This window comes from Muscardinus avellanarius (genome assembly GCF_963383645.1).
Source record: "Muscardinus avellanarius genome assembly, chromosome: 3".
NCBI classification, from domain to species: Eukaryota; Metazoa; Chordata; class Mammalia; order Rodentia; family Gliridae; genus Muscardinus; species Muscardinus avellanarius.
In genome coordinates, this window is record NC_137788.1 from 33,395,578 (window position 1) to 33,411,347 (window position 15,770).

The following is a 15,770-nucleotide window of genomic DNA, read 5'->3' on the forward strand; positions in this document are numbered from 1 at the left end:
CCAGACCTATTTTTACATTTTTTTTAATTTTGGAAACAGGGTCTCCTTAGCCAGCACGCGTGGCTGGCTTCGGCTGGCTTCGAACCTGCGCGATCCTCCTGTCTCTGCCTCCCAAGCACGGGGATTACAAGCGTGCGCCACCACGCCCGGCTTTATTCTCTATTTTGAAACAGGGTCTCACTAAGTTGCAGAGGACCTTGCTAACTTGCTGAGGCTGTCCATGAGCCTGCAATCCTCCTCAGAGTACAAAAATTACAGGCATGAGCCATTATGCCTGGTGAATTTGACATTTTTAAAGGGTATAACTAGAGCTGGGTGTGGTGGCACACTATTGTAATTCCAGTACTTGGGAGGCTGAGACAAGAAGACCACGGGTTCGAGGAGAGCCTCAACTACTAATTAGTGAGGCCCTTTGCAAATCAGTGAGACCCTGTTTCAAAATAAAGAATAAAAATAGGGCTGGGATAACTGGGCGTGGTGGCACATACTTGTAATCCCAGCATTCGGGAGGTTGAGACCAGAGGATTACAATTTGCAGACAGCCTCAGCTACTTAGTGAGGCCCTCTGCAACTCAGTGAGACCCTGTTTCAAAATAAAGAATAAAAAAATAGGGCAGGGGGTGTAGCTCGGAGGTAGAATGCCCCTGGGTTCCACCTCCAGACCCCCCCCCCCAAATAGGTTAGGGGGTGTAGCTCGAAGGTAGAATACCCCTGGGTTCCATCCCCAGCACTGCAATAAATAAATAAATAAATTAATTAATTAAAGCTGGGTGTGTAGCTCAGAGGTAGAATGCCTCGGGGCTCAATCCCCAGCAACACACAAACACACACACACACACACACACACACACACACACACACACACACAGTGTTGGTGACTGACTTGTTCTTACAGTTCTTTTTGTGTGTGTGTGGTACTGGGCATGGAACCCAGGGGCTTTCTACCTCCGGGCTACACTTCCAGACCTATTTTATACTTTATTTGGAAACAGGGTCTCACTAAGTTGCTCAGAGCTTCACTTAGTAGCTGAGGCTGGCTTCGAACCTGTGTGATCTTCCTGCCTCAGCCTCCCAGTCAGTCCCTGGGTATTCTTAAAGGTTTTGCATTCATTTGATCATTTCATGAATAAGCTCTAGGCATTCCCTCACATGTGCCCAGTAGTGCGTCAGCCAAAACACATTTCCTAATATTTCCCAACACTCTACGTATCTACTCAGCCCTCTGTGCCTTGCTTAGATTGCCCTTCACACCTCAGCTGCCTGGAGAACTTGTAGTTGGAGCTCAGTTAATGCCTGGTCTCTTCAGGACACTTGCCTGCTGTCTGGGAATGTAGCTTAGTGGTAGACCCTTTGTCTAGTATGTGTGAGGTCCGGATTCAAGTCTCAGAACAAATAAAATTAAATTAAATTTTAAAAAATTAACCTGGGTGTGATGGTGCACACCTCTTATCTCAGTACTTGGGAGGTTGACAGGAGGATCACAGGTTCAAGAACAGCCTCAGCAGTGTAGCAAGATCCTGTTTCAAAATGAAAAATTAAAGAGCTGGCAGGGGAGCTCAAAGGTAGAATGTCCCTGAGCTCAATCCCCAATGCCACAAAAAATGAAAATTAAAAATAAGAACAAGCCAGGTGTGGTTATGTGCACCTGTAATCCTTGTACTTGGAAAGCTAAGACAGGAGAATTGCAAGCTTGAAGCCAGCCTCAGCAACTTAGCGAGACCCTATTTTAAAACAAAAACAATAATAAAATTAAAAAGGACTTGAAGTGAGGCTCAGAGGTAGAGTGTCTGTGGGTTCAATCCCCAATACCAAAAAGAAAAAGAAATTAAAATTTAAAAAATAAAAATGAAATTAAAAAAGGCACCGGCCTGGGCTCCCAGGCTGGGTCAGAGGCCGCCTCTGGGTTCCCGCATGCCCAGGGCCATCTCATTGCACAACTCTTGGGGGAGGACCGGTCATATGGACCCCCAGCATTGCACAACGTGGCTACTGTGCCCCTATCTCTTGTTTCCCTCTATCATAATTTTTATCACACTCTTACTATAATGTTTTATTTACCTGTTTACCTTCCTGCAGACTCTGAACTCCTAGAGGACTCTGGCTGACACACAGTTAGGGCTTAGTGAACGCTGGCTCCAGTGTGAAGGGATCCTGGTCTAGTTCCCGCGTCCTGAGGTCCCAGGCTGGCTGGGGAGATGAATGACCCACGGCGGTACACGAAATATGGTGAGAATTAGGCATCGCCAGAAGTTCACAGCTCCTTTTCAAGGACAAACGAATAGAGCTACAAGGGACGAAGCAGTGGTCAATATGGGACTTAAACAAGGATAGAAAGAACAGGGAGGTACTTAGAAAGACAAAGGCCCCGGCCAGGTGTGGTGGTGTGCACTTGTAATCCCAGTACTTGGGAGGCTGAGACAGGAGGATCGCAGGTTCCAGGACACCCTCAGCAACTTAGCAAGACTGTTCCCAAATAAAAATAAAATAGGGCTGGAGGTATAGGTCAGAGGTAGAAGGCCCCTGGGTCCCACCCTCAGTACCACAGGTAGGAAGGAAGGAAGGAAGGAAGGAAGGAAGCCAAAGGCCCAGCTGGGCATACATGCTTGTGATCCTAGTCCTTGGGAGGCTGAGACAAGAGGATCACAGGTTCAATGCCAGCCTCAGCAATTTAGTGAGGCTCTCAGCAACCTAGTGAGACCATTTCCAAATAATAAAATCAGGCTGGGAGGTACTGCCTCTGGGTTCAATCCTCAGTACCAAAAAACAGAAAAGAAGAGCCGGGCGTGGTGGCGCACGCTTGTAATCCCAGCATTTGGGAGGCTGAGACTGGAGGATTGTGGTTCGCGGACAGCCTCAGCTACTTAGTGAGGCCTTTCGCAACTAAGTGAGACCCTGTTTCAAGAATAAAGAATAAAAAATTGGGCAGGGGTTGTAGCTCGGAGGTTGAATGCCTCTGGGTTCCATCCTCAGACCCGCAAAAAAAAAAAAAAAAAAAAAAAAACAGAAAAGAAAAGAAAACCAAGGTTCCATACTACTATAATGCTCTCTCTAGGGGTGGGAAGAACTCTAACTTCTCACCCCATGATATTTTATTTATTTTTAGATACTGGGGATTGGACCCAGGGACATTCTACCTCTGATCTACACCCCCAGCCCTATTGATTTTTTATTTTGAAACAGGGCCTCACTAATTTGCTGAGGCTGGCCTTGAACCTGTAATCTCCTATCTCAGCTTCCCACATATGGGATCACAGGTGTGCACCACCATGGCTAGCTCCCACCCCATGATTTGCATCTGGCAATGTAGGACCAAAGTGGAGCCATGACAGGCTTCATCCATACAGTAAACACGCTAGGCCTAAGTTCAGTTTCCCTAACAGTCTAATGTAAGTAAAGTAAGTGCTGTAAACTCTTATAGGAACATTTGGTATCCAAGAGGGACCATCCCGGACTGATGCTCCTTGCCAGGCTTACTTTGTGGTGTGGGCATATAGTGCTAGGGATTGCTTCCTGGGTATTCTACTTCTGAGGTACACCTCCAGTCCTATTTTACTTTTTATTTTGAGACAGGGTCTCACTGAATTGCTGAGGGCCTAAGTTGCTAAGGCTGGCCTTGAACCTGTGGTCCTTCTAATTACTCTCTCAGCCTCTTTATTACTGGGATTGTAGGCGTGTGCTACCAGGCCTGGCTTTGCTAGGATTATTTAATTTATTTTTTTTCTCTTAAATGGGTCTCATTTGCTGGGCGTGGTGGCGCACATTTGTAATCCCAGAGCTTGGGAGGCTGAGTCAGGAGGATTGCACAGGTTCGAAGCCAGCCTCAGCTACTGAGTGAGGCTCTCAGCAACTTAGTGAGATCCTGTTTCCAAATAAAGTATAATATAGGTCTGGGAGTATAGCCCAGAGGTAGAAAGCCCCTGGATTTCACCCCCAGTACCACACACAAAAAAGTGTCTCATTTTGTCTGCTCATAGGCCTATATTCCCTTAGAACCTGTAGAGGTTACAGTTTTGGGATCTCAACCAGAAAATGATGGAAGGGATAGAGAAATTAAAAAAAAAAATTATTGGTACATTGTAGTCATATTTTAAAAGCATGGTAGGAGCCCAGTGTGGTAGCTCACTCTTGTAATCCCAGTACTTGGGAAGCTGAGACAGGAGGATCCAGGTTCACGGCCAGCCTCAGCTACTTAGTGAGGCCCTCTGATACTTAGTGAGACCCTGTTTCAAAATAAAGAATAAAAAATTGGGCTTGGGATATAGCTTGGAGGTAGAATGCTCCTGGGTTCAATCCTTAGCACCACAAAATAAATAAATAAATAAATAAATAAATAAATAAATAAATAAATAAGCATGGTAGTCAGGAACACAACCTAGAAGCAGAGGGTTCTATCCAGAGGCTCTTACTGTAATGGTTTCGGGGCTGGAATTAACTCAATGGTAGAGCATTTGCCTAGCTAGCATGTGTAAGCTCTTGGGTCCCAGCACTTCAAAAAAGAAAAAAAAATTTTTGTGTGTGTGGTACTGGGGGTGAAACCCAGGGGCCTTCCAAGTCCAGGCTACACTCTCAGACCTATTTTATACTTTATTTGGAAATAGGGTCTCACTAAGTTGCTGAGAGCCTCACTTAGTAGCTGAGGCTGGCTTTGAACCTATGGATCCTCCTGTCTCAGCCTCCCAAGCGCTAGGATTACAAGCGTGCGCCACCACGCCTGGTTTGAAAAAAAAAAACTTTTTTTTAATGTTAGTACATGCAGAGACCAGATTACAAGGCCTTTAGGAAAGTGTCTCTCTCCCTCAATATAGATTTATTTATTTATTTATTTATTTATTTATTTGTGGTGGTACTGGGGTTCCTGAAAGCCCTTCTACCTCTGGTTACACTCCCATGGGCTACACTTCCAGACCTATTTTTATACTTTAATGTGGAAACAGGGTCTCTTCGAACAGGCTGGCTTCGAACCTGCGCGATCCTCCTAAGTGCGGGGATTACAAGCGTGTGCCACCACGCCCGGCTCCCTCAATATAGATTTATACTGTATTATAGCTGAGAATAAACACTTTTGTAGGGGTGTGTGTGTGTTCCTCATTTAACCATCCCACTTGCTCCAAAAGGCCAAATGAGAACAATGAGGAGGTGTAGCTGATCACTTCTTATTGGTAGAGACTTTAAAGGGATAGGACCTTGAGGACCAAACTTGCCACACCTACCGTAGGCTGCTACAGAAGCCTGTTTCCTGCACCCCTCCATCCTCCTGCTGGGAGACTATTCTAGACTGAGTAATTCAGACTTTGGGAAGTATTCTGCTGTTTCTTATCCTGTTGATTCTGCCCCAGGTGGCTTGGGGGTGAGGTTTCCTGCATAGAACTAGCTGGAGGTTTTGCCTGTGGAGAAGTGAAAAGGAATTCTCTTTCTGGGTGTGTAGAGAAGGAGGGTCTAAGACAGGGGAACTCAGTGAATCCAAAAGGGACAGCCTGCGAAACAGCTTACCAGGTTTTGATTGGTTACGCTCAGGTAGTTATGTGACATGCGCAATTTGGGGCTATTTCTTCTAATTGTATTGGGTTCCTGTCCCTTCAGTGGTCCACGGCAGGCACTTGGGCTGTGGGTTGCTGCTGCAGAGATGAAAGGTGAGGCAATCAGAGATGATGCCGCAGGCCATCTTGGGGAGCTCTATGTGCAGAAAGAAGGTGTGGCCAGCAGTGTGGAGGAATCCTGCTGGGCAGGAGGCTCCAGAGCAGATGTGGGAGGGAGGGAGGAAGGGAACAGAGTACAGAGCAGTCCATTCCAAGGGGGAAGCAGTCCGGTGAACTAAATGGTACAGCGGAGGTTCAAGTGAGCCCAGCAATGGCCTCTTCTGGAGCCTAAGAGCTTCAAGCCCCACAGCAGGGTGTGTGTGTGTGTGTGTGTGTGTGTGTGTGTGTGTGTGTGTGTGTGGTGAGCCCCCTCAGCACAGCTCCAGGCCCCTCCCACCTGTCCCACAGAAGCCAGGCTGTGGGCTGCACGTGGGCTTTCTTGCTGCTTGGTGTTCTGGGGAAAGGTCCTGATAACAAGCAGGCCAGCCACTGGTCACCTGAGGATACTCACATGTGCCACTTGCCCTACCTCTCACCTCCCACTTCCTCCTGGTGGCCAGGGAAGTCCTTGGGCAGCTCAAGGAACTGTTACCACCTTCCCTGGGGCCCATTTTCCTAGGAGGGGCAATGCTGAGTCTCCAGGAAGCAGAGGGGTGAATGGGGGGCTCCCGAAGCCACAACCCTTCCTCCTGTGACACCCATTTCCACTCCCACCCAACATAAATTCAGAGTACAGACATCATAAGACAAGAGACCACAGCTTACAATTTAAGGTTTAGAGCACTGAAGTCCAGCCCAAAAGCCTACACAGACGCAGAGCTCAGAACTCAAACCCATCCCAGTGCTTTTAACACTGCCTAGTGCTTAGAACCCAGAGCCCAAGCCAGCCCAACCCTAGTTCAAAGTCCAGAGCCCAGAACTCAAACTGCAAAAACCACAGCACAACTTAGTCCCAGCCCAAAGTCCAGCCCATGCCAAAGATTAGGGCTCAGAAATGGAAGTCAAGGCCAGGAACTACACCCCAACTCAAAGACCCAGAGCCCAGAGAGTCCAAATCTCAAAGCTTACAGGGAAGCCCACTTTCCAGGTCAGTACCCACCCGAAAGACCAGACCTCAGGACAGACCCCATCTTAACTCCAGAACTCAGAGTCCAGCCTAACAGTGAACGTGGCTTAGAACTCTAAATCCAGCCCAGAACCGAGCAGCTCCTTGCTCTTCTTCCTAGAAGCAGCCCCCAAAGAAGAGATCCAGGCTACAAGCTGGGGAGAAGGGATTTCAGGTCTCAAACCTACTCCTGGAGGAGGAAGCAAGGAGCTGGTGCTTGGGTGGGGAAGCTGAGATGAGGCAGGCAGGTGTCCTGTGATTCTCCCAGCCCTGGTCTGGAAGGTCTATCATGGGGGCTCAGGCCAAACGACTGGGGCTTCCTCTGCAAGGGCTGCCCCTCAGACCCCCAGAGGGACAGGAAGCAGAGTCCTTGTTCTGTGGCCTTGGGCAAGTCCTTGTCTCACTGTTCCCAGAAAGGAAATCAGAAGGTGCTTTATTTGGACCCACAGACCCAGAAAGGGATTATTTATTAGAGATATTCACTTCATTCACTTATTCTTTTACCCATCAAGCATTTATTGAACACATATAACAGGTGATTTTAAACAGGACAAAAACCTTTGTGTGGTGTGTGCGCATGTGTATGCGTATGTGTTACTGGGGATTGAACCCAGGGGCATTTGACCTTTGAACTGTATCCCCAGCCCTATATTAATTTTTATTTTGAAACAGGGTCCCACTGAGTTTTGGAGGGCCTGGCTAAGTTTTAAGGCTGGCTATGAACCTTTGATCCTCCTGTCTCCGCCTCCCAAGCATGGGGATTATAAGTGTGTACTACCATGCCCGGCCAGATTTGATTTAAAAATTCACCTGAAACTGGATGGAAGGGGACCGGTGAGCCTCGCCGCCAGGATGGAGTCGGGGTCTGGAGATGCCGCACAACAGCGTCTTCTCTGTGAAGCAGATGTGCTCATTCTACTCCTCTGCTCAGGGTCCTCTCCATGGCTTCCCACTGTCTTCAAGATGAGGATGCAAAGCCCCTTCAGTCTTAGCCTCACAGCCTACGGGTTTCTCCTCCAGCAAGAGCCCAGCCAGCCCAAGCTGCTCCTGGTTCTGTCCCCACCATCCTCCATCACACCTCCAGGTCTGTTCCCTTTGCCTCACACGCCCCTCCCCAAATCAGAACTCCTACTCACCCTACGGAGCTCCGCTCTACCATCACCTCCTCCGTGAAGCCTTCTCAGACCTCCTCCCCTCAAACAAAATCTAGTGCTCTCAGTTCTAAGTTGTTGTTGTTTGCTTGTTTATTTTTGTGTGGGGGGTACTTGGGATTGAACCCAAAAGCATTCTACAGTTAAGCTACACCCCAGCTTGATTTTATTTCTTATTTGGAAACAGGGTCTTGCTAGGTTGATGAGAGTCTCATTGCTTGCTGAGGCTGTCCTTGAACCTGTAATTCTCTCCTCTCAATCACCCAAGTACTAAGATTACAGGCGTGTGCCACCTCACCCAGCTCAGTTCTGAGTTTTAAATCTCAGAACATGGCAAGAAGATCATTTTCCTGACGTCTTTGAGTCAAAGACGAATATCCTGTCAGTTAGGGAAAGGATAAAGGAAAGAAACTATCATATATCGAGGGGCACTTGTAAGGTTTGTTTTGCATGTACACGTTGTCTCACCAGATCCTCGGGCTTTATTACAAATCAGATAAATGAGGCTTGGAGAAATTGTGACATGCCCAAAGCCACACAGGTAGCCAGAGACAGAACTGGATTCAAACCCTCATGAGCTCAACCTGAGGTCCCAGCGGAGGCCATTATCTCTTGCTCAATCAGCATGAGATCACAGCATCATCATGAGGAATCTGAAACAGCCACCAGAAGCTGGGGGGCCTGGCTTGTCACCGTGGAGGAGGGACGCAGCCATGGCCTAGCACTGGGTTGCCCAACACGCTTTCCATGCAGATGGACACAAAAGAAGCCCAAAAATGGGGGCAGGACTCCAGGGGCTTCCAAAGCAGGTTCTGCTCCTGGTCAGCTGACGTGAGTCCAGACTCTTCTAACTGTAGGAGGCTCAAGGCCACAGACCTAGGTAGGGCCTCTTTGCAGGAAAGTGGTGTGAGCATGGGGAGGGCAGAGTTATAGCCAGCCAGGAAGGGAGAGGTATTGCTCAGGCACCAATCCCCGCCTTCTCCTCAGAGGCCAGGCTCCTTCTGGGCCCTTGCTCAAGGAGCACCTCCCTGGCCTAAGGGGCCCCAAGGCCACCTAGGAGCTTCCTAGTAGCACTGAACCATGGCCTCAGCAGCGTGGCTCTTCCAGCCAAGACTGACATCATCTGGCTTCTTCCACTCCTTTATTCTCACCTCCCTTAGCAGGCAGAGCAAGGCGCTCCCTTTTTTTTCTTGGGAGGAGGACTTGAGACGTCTAGGATGAGAAGACTCTGAGACATTGGTTGTGGCAGGCAGTGATGAGGACATCAAATGTTCCAGGGGCTCTCTGGGCCCTCTCCGTGCTCCTCAGCCTCATGAGAACTGGGCCCCTCACCCAGCCCTGAAACCAGCACAGGCCTCCTTGTGGAGGGTCCATAGCCTCGTGAGTCCAGGTGGACCCGTCTTGAGGCCTCTCCTGCTCCACAATTGCCTAACCAATATCCTGCCAGGAATGGCAGCCTCAAGTGACTTAAAGGGCTCTCAGAGACTTCCTCCCCAGAGAACCTCTTCTGCCCTGCCTCCTCCCCACCAAGGCAAACAGAGGGGCAAGATGGGGAAGGGCTGAGGCATCCCCAGCACGGCAACTATTCCAGGAAATCCTTGCTCTGGGCCTGCCCTACCCTGACCTCTTCAATCTGGCTATTCCTTTAGAACACCACCACCCAGGATGGAGAGTTGCTAGTGGCTATTGAGCTAAGTGTGTTTCAAGGCATGGGCTTGGCCCCTTTTCTCCAGAAGGTGGTACATCTGCCAGTTAAGGACTGAAGAGATCTTCTCACTGGATAACAGGTTGCAAGCTACTGCACCAAGCAACACTGGCAAGCAGGTTAAACTTTTTTTTATTTTTTTGATGGTGGTGGTTCTGGAGATTGACCCTAGGGGCATTCTACCTCTGAGCCACACCCTAGCACAATTTTTTTTTTTTTTTTTTTGGTAGTACTGGGGATTGAACCAGGGGCATTCTACCTCTATACCCCAGCCCTATTTTTAATTAAATAATTATTTGTGGTACTGGGGATTAAACTCAGGGACATTCTACCTCTGATCTATACCCTAGCCCTATTTTTATTTTTATATTTATTTATAGTACTGGAGATGGAACCCGGGGTCATTCTACCTCTGAGCTACACCCCTAGCCCTATTTTTTATTCTTTATAATAAACAGTCTCACTGAGTTCCAAAGGGCCTCACTAAGTAGCTGAGGCTGGCTGCAAACAGCAATACTCCTGTCTCAGCCTCCCAAATGCTGGGATTATAAGCGTGCACCACCATGCCCGGCTTTTATTTTTATTTTGAAACAGGGTCTCACTAGGTTGATGAGAGTCTCCTTGCTGAGGCTCTTCTCGAACCTGTGATCCTCCTGTCTCAGCCTCCCACGTACTAGGAATACAGGCGTGTGCCACCACGCCTGGCTACTATTTTTTATTTTGAAACAGGGTCTTGCTAAGTGGCTGAAGTCTCACTAAGTTGCCGAGGCTGGCCTCAAACCTGTGATCCTCCTATCTCAGCTTCCCAAGTACTAAGATTAACAGGTGTACACCACTACGACCAGCTTCCCAGCCCTATTTTTAATTTGAAACAGAGTCTTGCTAGTTTGCTCAGAGTCTCACTAGGTTGCTAAGAGTCTCACTATATTGCTGAGGCTGGTCTTGAACCTGCAATCCTCCTGTCTCAGCCTCCCAAAGTACTGGGACTATAAGTGTGTGCCACCGTGCTTGGCTTCTGGCAACAATAACCTAGCACCAACTCTCCACAGCTCTACCTGGTAATCCTGTGCTGGTGGCACCTCACCACACAAGAAATACCACCAGGAGACACCAGACTTAAATCTAGCCCCTAACTATTAACAAGCAAAATTTCCTTCAAGTGGCCTTACTTTTTTTTTTTTTTTTTTTAGAAAATATATATTTTTTTTATTGGTGCATTATATTCATACAACTTATTGGGGTAAAAAACTTGTGTGTACAAACATGTACTCATCGCTGATTTAACCCCTACCCAAATATCAAGTGGCCTTACTTAGTGAGGCTTTACCCAAGGTACAAGTAATGATAAGGATATAATAACCTTTGAAGTGCTTACTATGTACCAAGCACACTGTTGTAAGTGTTCCACTTAATTCTTAAGCCAACTTTAGGACAATTATTATCTCCATTTGGCAGGTGAGGAAACTGAGGCTTGAAAAGAGACTCGGTATTAACTCAAGAATAAAGTGTAATAATAGAGATGGGCTAGGCAGCCATGTCATCCACCTCTGGGATCTTTGTGCTTAACTCCCCTCTCTGCTTCCCAGGAAGCTCATGGGGCCTGGTGGCCTCCGCAGGGGTCTCTGAGGAGAATGTAGGAGAAGCCTCCTGATGGGCCAAGGAGGCCCCAGGTGCCCCATGAGAGCGGACAGGTGGAGAGCACCAGCCGAGTTCTTGTATTCACTGGTCCTGGCTTGGAGGCCTGGCTAGACTCAGAAAGTGCAAAAGTGGCCAAAAGTGGCGTTGATGGCAGGGGTGACTCACCTCAGGAAGAAGAAGCCCTCGGTCTCCCTGCTGTCCTAGCTGGTAAGGATGCTGTCTGACCACTAGGGATTGGAATCTCAGCAAAGCCCCTTAGGCTTCAGGTCCCGGGGTGTGGGGTGAGCAAGCAGGAAGGAGTCATGTGAGCAAGTCTGTAGGCACTTGGAGGAAATGCACCAAGCTCATCTGGGTTTGTAAAATTTAACTCCTGTCCTTCCGCCCCCACCCTCTCTGTAATAGGGATTGAATCCAGGGTGTTCTACCTCCGAGCTATAACCACAGCTTTTTAATTTTTAAAAATTTATTTATTTTTGTGGTACTGGGGGTGGAACCGAGGGGCTTTCTACCTTCGATCTATACCCCCTGCCCTATATTTTTTTTTTTTTTTGCGGGTCTGGGGATGAAACCCAGGGGCATTCGACCTCTGAGCTACAGCCTCTGCCCTATTTTTTATTCTTTATTTTGAAAAAGGGTCTAAGTTGTGGAGGGCCTCAGTAAGTAGCTGAGGCTGTCCATGAACCGCAATCCTCTGGTCTCAGCCTCCCAAATGCTGGAATTACAAGCATGCACCACCATGCCCAGCTTATTCTTTATTTTGAAACAGGGTCTCACTGAGTGCAAAGGGCCTCACTAAGTAGCTGTGGTTGTCCGTGAACTGCGATCCTCCTGTCTCAGCCTCCCGAATGCTGGGATTATAAGCGTGCACCACCATGCCCGGCACTTATTATTTTGAAACAGGGTCTCACTAAGTTGTTGAGGGTCTCACTAAATTGCTGAGGCTGGCCTCAAACCTATAAACCTCCTGTCTCAAGTACTGGAATTATAGGCGTTTGCCACTATGCCAGCTCTACTTCTCTTAGCTTCAGGCTTGTCATCTACGGAATGGTGGTAATTAAAAGACCCCTCTCTGCTGGGCGTGGTGGCACATGCTTGTAATCCCAGGGCTTGGGAGGTGGAGACAGGAGGATTCTGCAGGTTCGAAGCCAGCCGTGCTGGCTTAAGAGACCCTGTTTCCAAATAAAAATATAAAACAGGTCTGGGAGTGTAGCCCGGAGGTAGAAGGGTTTCCTGGAACCCCAGTACCACCAAAAAAAAAAAAAAAAAAATTAAAAAAATAAAAATAATAAAATAATAAAAAAGGGGCTGGGGGTGTAGCTCAGAGGTAGAATCCCCCTGGGTTCAGTTCCCAGTACCAAAAAAGAAAAAAAAAAAAGACCCCTCTGCAGCAGTGCTGTAAGGAGTAAACGAGATGGTATACATACAGCAAAAGCACTTAGCAAAATGCTTGCGCAGCATATAGCGAAGGCTCAGTGGTCAGGAGCTGTTGTATTACCAGCACCCTGATCCAATTAATAGTGAATGAATGTCTCTAGTGTTATGAGTCTCTATCCTGACCAACAATATGGATGGTGAAGTAGAAGTTACAAGGAGCAGGCTGAATCTAAACTTACAGTGAAAGAAAACACTGGGCAATAGAGCTAGCATTCAAAACAGTACTGACAAGCTGGAATACGCAAGATGACATTGTTCTGCTGTGAGCTTGAAGACACTACACAAAGCTGAGGATGGAGAAAGAGACCTGACTTGACCCCAGCTCCGGTGAAAGGGATCTGAATGATTTAGTTGACTACAACCTGATGGGAACTAATCATGGGAGAGAAAGGCTCTGCAGCCCAGCAGTCTTAGGCTGCATTAACAATGTGTCGTGTCCAGACTGGGGGAAATAATAGGCCTATTGTGCTGGCTTGGTCAGGCCATATCTGGAATCTTGCGTTGCTACACTGACACACTGGAATCAGGCCAGAGGGGGACCAGCTCAGCCTCAGCTCCCAGGCACTCGTGCTAAATGCTTCCTATGCGTTTTCTTGTTTCAGCTTCCAAACAATCCTATGAGGCAGGTCCTCATAACGTCCCTGTCTTACACAATGAGAGGTTAGAGTTACCCAGGATCAACCACACAGCTAGTACACAGCGGAGCCTGGGCTCCTCTCTGCTTGCACTGAGGAAGACCAAACACTGACTCACTGCATGCATGCATATGTACACATATACAGACATATATTTTGTTGTTTGTTTGTTTGTTTTTGTTTTGGTGATGCTGGGAATTGAACCCAGGGGCATTCTGCCTCCAAGCTACACCCAGGCCCTATTTTATTATTTATTTGGAAACAGGGTCTCATTAAGTTGTAGAGAGCCTCACTAAGTTGCTGAGACTGGCTTTGAACTTGTGATCCTCCTGTCTCAGCCTCCAAGTACTGGGATCACAGGCCTGGGCCACCTTGTCTGGCTTGTATGCACATTTGAATAGCTCCTACAAGGAGTCAGCCCCCAGGCTTGTTAGTAGGATATAGAAATGAAAAGATGTCATTTCTACCTTCAAGGCATTCATGACCTAGTGGAGGATCTGGATCACTTGTGAAGCAGTATGATTTTCTGACAATGTAGATTTTAGGGCTAGAAGGAATCATAGAGCCCACCTTGGCCAACTCAAGCCCAGGAAAGGGAAGGGAGCGAGAACAATGTCACACAGCTCATGGTGGAGAGGTGGGGCCAGCCCCCGAGCTTTGCGTGGTATTCAATTGGCTCACTTTTGCTCAGCAGTGGCCAAGAACTGTGTGCCTAGAGGGTTTACTATGACACTCAGAGGAACTTGGAGTAGCCATCCTGGAGTGGCCAGACATCTCTCTTCCCTGCAATCAGAAGAGGAAGGAAAGAAGGAAGGGGAGGAAGGCAGGCAGGCAGGCTGGCTGGCCTGATGATGAGGACCATGAGAACAGGGGTGGGTGGCCCTTGCAGAATCCAGCAGCCCACTTACTAATAGAACTGACCTCTATCTACCAGGTCTCCTGAGTATCTGGGAAGAGACTGGGGCAACATTGGCAGACCTGGAAAAAAAAAAAAGATTTCTCTTTTCTGGCATCTGTGCCTGACTTCTGTTCTAGACTAATGTCCTCCCACTTTCTTTCAAGGATTACTCTGATTGCTCTGAAAACTTCCCTTGATTCTTTCAACCCAGATAACCTCTGTAGCCTTTTGTCTCGCTGGGCTTCGTGTTGGGGAGGCACATGTATTCCATTCAGCCTTCTGTCATTATGCTGAGAGGGACACAGGGGTGGCTAAGAGCAAAGACTTGCTGGGCATAGTGGCGCATGCCTGTAATCCCAGTACTTGGGAGGCTGAGACGGGAGGATCTCAGTGAGACTCTCATCAACCTAGTGAGACCCTGTTTCAAAACAAAAACGAAAATCGGGCTGGGGATGTAATTAGAGGCAGAATGCCCCCTGGGTTCAGCCGGATGTGGTGGCGCCCCGTGCTTGGGAAGCTGAGACAGGAGGATCGCACAGGTTCAAAGCCAGCCTCAGCTGGCTTAAGAGACCCTGTTTCCAAATAAAATATAAAATAGGTCTGGGAGTGTAGCCCCGAGGTAGAAGGGTTTCATCCCCAGTACCACAAAAAAAAAAAAAAAAAAAAAAGGAATGCCCCTGGGTTAAACTCCCAGAGCCACAAAAAATAAAAAATAAAAAGGGTTGGGGTGGCTGGGCGTGGTGGCGCATGCTTGTAATCCCCGCGCTTGGGAGGTGGAGACAGGAGGATCACGCAGGTTCGAAGCCAGCCGCGCGGGCTGGCTTAGGAGACCCTGTTTCTAAATAAAAAAATATAAAAAAATAGGTCTGGGAGTGTAGCCCGGAGGTAGAAGGGCTTTCAGGAACCCCAGTACCACCAAAAAATAAAGGGTTGGGGTGTAACTTAGTGGTAGAGTGCCCCTGGGTTTGATCCCCAGGAACACACACACACACACACACACACACACACACACACCCCAGAGCTAAGACTTTGGGATCAGACAAAACAGTCCAGGCCAGGCTCTGACACACAGCAGCTGTCCCATGTCCCTGAGTCTCCCTTTCCTCAGCTGTAAAATGGGGATAATAATAGCACCAGCCTCAGATGGTGGTAGTGAGGGCTGAATGAGATCATGTTAAGACTGGAGGAAGCTACCCATAAAAGGCCATTAGTGACTGGGCTCTTCACCACAGCCCGGTGCTTCCTGCTGACAGGGGAGTTGCCTCCTCAAAGTGAAGGACCCCATAGAAGCCAAAAGCAGGAAAAGGGAATGGATGGTTTGAGGGGTTGAAAGAGGGACCTGGGTAGGTAAAGTGCCAGCCTACATCTTCCAGGTTCGAGAGAGAGGGGGGACGAACCTGACTTCAGATTTTTTTTTTTTTTTTTTTTTTTTTTGGTACCAGAGGCATTCTACCTCCAAATTATACTCCCAACCCGATTTTATTTCTTGTTTGGAAACAGGGTCTCACTAAGTTGTGGAGGGCCTCGCTAAATTGCCAAGGCTGGCTTCGAACCTTCTGTCTCAGTCTTCCAAGTGCTGGGATTACAAGCCTGCCTGCGCCACCATGCCGGGCCCTGACTTCAGATTT